The sequence below is a fragment of the Carlito syrichta genome, unplaced genomic scaffold (assembly GCF_000164805.1).
Source record: "Carlito syrichta isolate Samal-C Ts95f unplaced genomic scaffold, Tarsius_syrichta-2.0.1 Scaffold314345, whole genome shotgun sequence".
Taxonomy (NCBI): Eukaryota; Metazoa; Chordata; class Mammalia; order Primates; family Tarsiidae; genus Carlito; species Carlito syrichta.
Genome location: NW_007258441.1, coordinates 81,531 through 88,812, shown reverse-complemented (window position 1 = coordinate 88,812; position 7,282 = coordinate 81,531).

The following is a 7,282-nucleotide window of genomic DNA, read 5'->3' as shown; positions in this document are numbered from 1 at the left end:
GTAAATCTCCAGTAGGGCTAACCTAGGTTTCCATGTATAGTGGCAGAAGGATTCAGCAGTATAAGCAGAAAGTCTCCATGAGAAAGTATTTTTTAAACCTGTCTGTGGCATATGAGTTTTTTCTTTTGTTAGACTTTGTAACAAGGCCAAGATAGTGTTGATATACTCATGTATAAGAAAAATTTTCAACAGTTTGCATACAGAAAGTGCAATGATGGTGGATACTAAAAAAATACACACAAGTATATACATTATAAGGAAAAATGTGACATTTCAATCCACACAAAATCAATAAAACATAAATATAAGCTTTAAATTTGAACTTAATTGTAAAAACTTTCTGTATAAAGTGTGGACATTTTATTGAAAAAAGTTTCTAATTCACAAATAGCCTAATGATTAACTTCATTAAATTAGAAATTGAAATTCTATTCAAAAAGATAAAAATAAAGAAAATAGACAAATAATCCATCAATTTGGAGAGTATACTTAATAAATATAAGAGACCATTGAGCTATGTATTGTATGCTATTTTTTAAAATCTTAAAAATAAGTGTTAATTTCACCAAAAGTAAACCTGAATGAGTACTCAGACTTGAATAACTAGAAAATTGAAAATCATTATGCAAATTCTTATTATGACCAATTGGGGAAACTTAGAAATTGTGTCATACCCACTTTGGTAAGTACTTGGAATAGTAGATATGGTTTTTATGGGACTGCCAATGTATATAACCACATTGGAAAAATAAAGTAATTATAAAACTTAAAAACGTTTATATTAGTTACTCAGCAATTTTACTAATGAGTATATTCCATAGTAAAATCTCATGCACAGCTCCAAGAATCGTGTAATTAAACATTCATGAAAACATTGTTTATGTGAAATTGGAAAAAAACATCTGAATGTCCATCAAAGACAATTGTATAATTGAATTAGTATTTTCTTCAATGAATGAAAAACTAATGGATATAAAAATAGATTATCCATAGCTATATATCCACATTTACACATCTACATATGTAACTCTTACAATAATAATGTTGAGGAAAAACACACACGGAATATTACAGAATAAAACGAGTTTGCTTCCATATATACAGTCTATTATTTTATTATCTTTAACTATGATTTCAGTGGCTTTGGGCATACACATAATTTCTAGTTATAAGAATGCATTGTATAGTGGTGAGGAAGTCTAGGCTTTAAGTATATACTCCACTCCAACCTTTGAGCACTGTAACCAATGGGTGATTTTTTCATTCCTTCCCCCATTATGGCCTCTCCCTACTGACTCTTCAATATCTATTGTTCTGTTATATATGCCTTTGCAGTTTCTTAATTTAGTTACAATTTATAAGTGAGGGTATGCAGTATGTGATTTTTCATTCCTGTGTTACTTCACTTAGGTTGATGGTCTCAAATTCCATCAGTGTTGCCACAAAAGATTTAATTGTATTACTTTTTATCACTGAAAAGTATTTAATTGTGTGTGTGTGTGTGTGTGTGTGTGTGTGTGTGTGTGTGTGATATACTCCCAAATATATATCACATTTTTATTACCACTGATCAGTTGATGAGCATTTAGATTGATTTCACATCTTTGTAATTGTGAATTGTGCAGCAAAGAACATAAAAGTACAAGTGACTTCATTGTATCACCACCTCGGTTCTTTTTGGTCGATATCAAGTAATGAGACGGCTGAATCATGTGGTAGATCTACTTTTAGTTCATTGAGAAATCTCCATATTGATTTCCATAGAGGTTGTACTAGTTTCCATTTCCACCCAACAGTGTATATGCATTCTCTTTTTACTGCATCTGTGCTATTATTTATTTATTTTAATTTCTAATAATGGCCTCTCTGAAAGGTGATATCTCATTGTGGTTTTAATTTGTATTTCCCTATTTATTAGTGATATTTAGTATCTTTTTCATGTTTGTGGGTCATTTGTATATCTTTTTTTGGGAAATGTCTGTTTTGTCATTTGCTCACCTTTTAATGGGACTATTTGCTTTTTCCTTGCTGATTTGTTGAATTATTTGTAGATTCCACATATTAGTCCTTTGTTATATATATACTTTGTGAATACACTCACCCATTCTGTAGGTTGTCTATTTACTCTGTTGATTATTTCTTTTGGTGTGCAGAAGTTTTGTATTTTAAGTTTCACTCATTTATTTGCATAATTGTTTCATACTTTTAGCCATATGTTCATTACCTAAGCCAATGTCCAGAATAATTTTTTTGAGGTTTTCTTCTAAGAACTTGTATTGTGTCCATCTTGAGTTAATTTTTGTTTATGGTGAAAGACAAGAATCACATTTCATTTATCTGCATGTAGTTATCCTATTTTCCCAGCACCATTTCTTGAGTATGGTATCCTTTCCCAGTATATGTTTTTGTCTGCTTTATTGAAGTTCAGTTGATGATAGGTATTTGGGGTTATTTCTGGATTCTCTATTCTGTTCCATTAGGCCATGTGTCTGCTCTTATATCAGTACCATGCTGCTTTGATTACTGTAGTCTTGTAATATAATTTGAAGTCAGACAATGTGATATCCCCAGCTTTGTTCTTTTTGCTTAGGATTGCTTTAGCTCTTCTGGCTCTTTTTTGGTTCTATACAAATTTTAGTACTATTACAAAAATTATGTGAAATATGACATTAGTAGTTTGACAGAAATTGCATTGAAATTATACATTACTTTGGGTATTATGGTCATTTTAACATTGATTCTTGCAACCCAAGAGCATGGAATATTTTTCCACTTGTTTGTATCTTCTACAATATTTTTCATAAGTGTTTTGTAATTTTCCTTGTAGAGATTTCTCATTTCCTTTGTTAATGATATTCCTAGTTTCCTTCTTTCTTTCTTTCTTTCTTTCTTTCTTTCTTTCTTTCTTTCTTTCTTTCTTTCTTTCCTTTCTTTTTTTAGCTTTTTGGCAACTATTATAAATGGAATTGAGCCCTTAATTTGATTCTCAGCTTGGTTGCGATTGGTGAATAGGGGTGCTTCTGATTTGTGTGTGTTAATTTTTTATCCTGAGACTTACTGAATTCATTTATCATGTCCAGAAGTCTTTTGGAGAAGACTTTAGGATTCTCTAGGTATTAGATTATATTGTTGGTATAGAGAGATAGTTTTATCTCTTCTTTCCCAATTTGGATACTCTTTATTTTTCTTGCCTGGTTGCTCTGGCTAGAACTTCCAGTACAATGTTGAATAGGAGTGGTGAAAGTGGGCATCCTTGCCTTTTTCAGTTCTGATGAGGAACACATTCAACATTTTCCAATAAGGATAGCATTGGCAGTGGATTTATTATCTATGGCTTCTTCTATTTTGAGATATGTTTATTTTATATCTATTTTGCAGAAGGATTTTTATCATGAAGAAATGTTGAATTTTATTATATGCTTTTTCTGTTTTTGTTTAGATGATCATTTTGTTTTTAATTCTGCTCTATTGATTTGCATATGTTGACTCATCCTTGTATCCCTGGGATAAATATAAATTGATCATGGTGATTTTTTTTTTTTTAATATGACATTGAAATCAGTTTGCTAGTATTTTGTTTAGGATTTTTGTGTCTTTTTGTTTATTAGTGATATTGGTCTGTTTTCCTTTTGTTGTTTTTGTTGTTATTTTTTTGTTGTATCTTTTCCTGGCTTTAGTATCAGGGTAATAGTGGCTTCATAGAATGAGTTAGGGAGAATTCCTTCCTTTCCAATCTTTTGAAGTATGTTTAGTAAACTTGTGTCCAATTCTTTGATAATTCATTTGTGAGCCTGTCAGGTCCTTGACTTTTTTTTTAGGAGAATTTTAATTACTGATTCATTCTTTTTACTCATTATTGGTCTGTTAAAGACTTTTACTTTTTCCTGATTCAAGATTAAGTGTTTGTATGTTTCTGTTATTGCATCCTTTTCCTCTAGATTGCCTAGTTTGCTTATATAGAGAGGTGTTCATAATCTCATATGATCTTCTGTAGTTTCTTGGTATTAGTTTTAATATCTCCATTTTCATTTCTGATTTAGCTAATTTGAATCTTTTCTATTCACTTATTAATTATTCTAGCTAGTAGTCCATCAATTTTGTTTATCTTTTCAAAGATCCTGATTTTTGTTTCATTGACTCTTTCTATTTATTTTGGTTTCAATTTCATTTAATTCTGCTCTGATCTTCTTTTCCTCTGCTAGATTTGGGTTGTGTTTGTTCTTGTTTCTCTGGTATCTTGAGTTTTGACATTAGGTTGCCAATATGCAATCCTTTAGTTTTGTCAATGTAGACCTTCAGCACTATCAATTTTCTTCTATCACAGCTTTAGCTATGTCCCAGAAGTTCTGATAACTTGTGTCATTGCTGTAATTTATTTCAAGGAATTTTGTAGTTTTCATATTGACCCCAAATCATTCAGGAACAGATCATTTAATTTCCATGAGGTTTTTAAAATATTAATTTATTATAGAGTTTTGGTATATACATGAGGATTTACTACACAAAGAGACTGCATGCAGGTGAAATTTGGGCTTTTACCTGACTCCCCTGGTAGTGAACAAGGTACCCTTTGTGTTGTCACAGGGTCCCTGCCCTCTACCTCTCTCACTCTCCTAGAAGTGCCCAGAATCTGCTGATACCACCCTTGTGCTAATGTGACTAGTGATCAGGGCCCACTGTGAGTGAGAACGTGAAGTATTCTGTTCTTTGTTTTTTTTATAGTTCACTTAGTATGATGGTCTCCAACTATGTCCAAGTTGCTATGAAGGTCATGATTTTGTTTTTCTTTATGTAGTTGTTTTGTTTTGAGAATTCTTGGAATTGATTTCTAGTTTTATTCCACTATGGTTGAGAAAGTGCTTGATATGATTTTAATTTATTAAAATTTATTAAGACTTGATTTGTGGCATATCATTTGATTTATTGTGGAGAATGTTCCATGTGCTTATGAAAAAAATGTATATTCTATAGTTCTGGGATAGAAAGGTCTGTCGATATATGTTAAATACATTTGCTGTAGGGTACAGTTTAACTTCTATGTTTCTTTTTTGAGTTTTTGACTTGGTAATATATCTATTGCTGTCAGTGAAGTGCTAAAGTCCCCCACTATTATTACATTGCTGCTTATCTGTTTTCTTAGTCCAATAATATTTGTCTTATAGGCTTGGAACTCTAGTGTTAGGGGTATATGTATTTAAAATTGTTATATATTCTTATCGGATTGATTCCTTTGTCATTATATAATAAACGTCTTTGTCTTTTTTCACTGTTATTAATTTAAAGCCTCTCATATTTTACATGATAACAGCTGCTGCTTCTCATTTTTGGTTTCCATTTCCATGGAATATATTGTTTTCGCTCACTTAACTTCAGTCTATAAGTGTTATTATATCTTAAGTGCACTTCTTGAAAGCAGCAGATATTTGGGTTGTGGTTTTTAATCCACTCTGTCAATCAATATCTTTTAAGTGGTGCATCAAGACCATTTGCATTCAGGGTTAGTGATTTAATGTCAGGTACTGTTCTATTGATCATGGTTGTTTTTCTTTTTCTTCCCCCCCCTTCTCTCTTGTGTTATTGTTCTGTATAATAAGTTTTATAATTTTTAGTATTTTTTTACTGGTGTATTTTGATCTTTTACTTCATATTTACAGCTTTCTTGAGTATTTTTTGTAGAACTAATAATGGTACAAAATTCTCTCTGTTTGCTTTTCTGAGAGAGATTCTGTTTCTTTTTTATTTATGAAACTTAATTTTGTAGGATATAAATCCTTGGCTGACAGTCACTCTGTTTGAGAAGTTTGACGATAGGATCCCAATTTTTTCTGGCATGTAGATTACTGCTGAGAAGTCTGCTGTTAGTCTGATAGGTTTACCCTTATAAGTTATTCAATGCTTTTTTCTCATTGCTCTCAAAATTCTTTCCTTCACATTAACTTTGCATAATCTGATTACTATAGGCCTTAGGATCATCTTTTTGCAATGACTCTTCCTGGAGTTATTTGGGCTTCTTATATCTGAGTGTTTAATTTCTGGCAAGATCTTTTCTTCTCCCAAATAGTTTTTCTAAAACCTTTATTTTATCTTCTTATTCAGGAACACCTATGATTATGGGTTTAGAAGTTATACATAATCATAGAGTCTTCTGCCTGGTTTGGTCTACTGTTAAAACTTTCCACTGTATTTTGTGTTTTCCTAAGGTGAATCTTTCATTTTCAGCTGTTCATACAATATTTTTTTAAAAAAATCTTTGTCTTTGGAGAATTGTTCATCTGTCCTGATTTTTTTTAACTTTTGTATACTTATTTTCAACTTTTTCTTGAATTGCACTGAACAATTTTATAATCAACATTTTGAGTTCTATCTCTAGAATGGTCAAAATTGTATTTTGTTTGGGGTTCTTAACTGGAGACTTAATTTGGTCTTTGGGGTGGGGTTGAAAAACTCTGTTTTTTGATTCAGTTTTTGTTTTATTTTCTTTTCTTCCCCTTAAAGTTGTGACCGTTATGTGTACAACTTATGCTCATCTAGCTTTGGCTCTTGGTATTTTCAGTGCATAGGCTCTTAATGTGTTCCTTAGTTACAGAATATCTTTGTGTATTGGCTTTCTCAAATGCTGTTTTTTGGTAGCAAGTATTGTGTATGTGTGTAAGTTCATTGTCTCTTGTGGGTCCAGAATGTGAAAGGATTAAAGAAACTTATCTGGTTTCCCAGTGGGATGATGTGCTCTTTGTTCTTTCCCAGTAGTTTTCTCTGGGTTAAACCTTTGAACTTTCAGGACATGAGGAGGCACTTGTAAGAACTAGTTGCAGTTGAAGCTTTTGGCTGAATGCAGTTCCCCTATAAAGGGCTAAAACTTTTCCTAGTGGAAATGAGGCTGCCACCATTCAGCTGGGGTTAGAGAGTACCTGCAAAGAATCAGTGATGTAAAGGTACAAAGGTTAAGTTCTAAGGAGAGTTGGTTACAGCTGTTTCTGGAGGGGCTCTCTGATGCCTTTATCTTTGAACTAGTCTGAGAGATGTGTGGTAACATAGGCTTTTTTCTTGTTTCCTCTCAAGGACTGTATTATTGTCTCAGATGTTGTAATGGACTGTACTAGTTGACCTCCAGCCAGGAGGTGGTACTTGTATTTTTATTTTTATTTATTTATTTATTTTTTACCTAGGAAAGTGTGCAGATGACCTAGCTGCTGGATGAGGCTATGGGAACACCCAAAGTTCCCCCATCCCCAGGCTCTCCAGAGGTTTTGGGGGGAAAAGCTCGTTGAGGAGGGCTAGGACA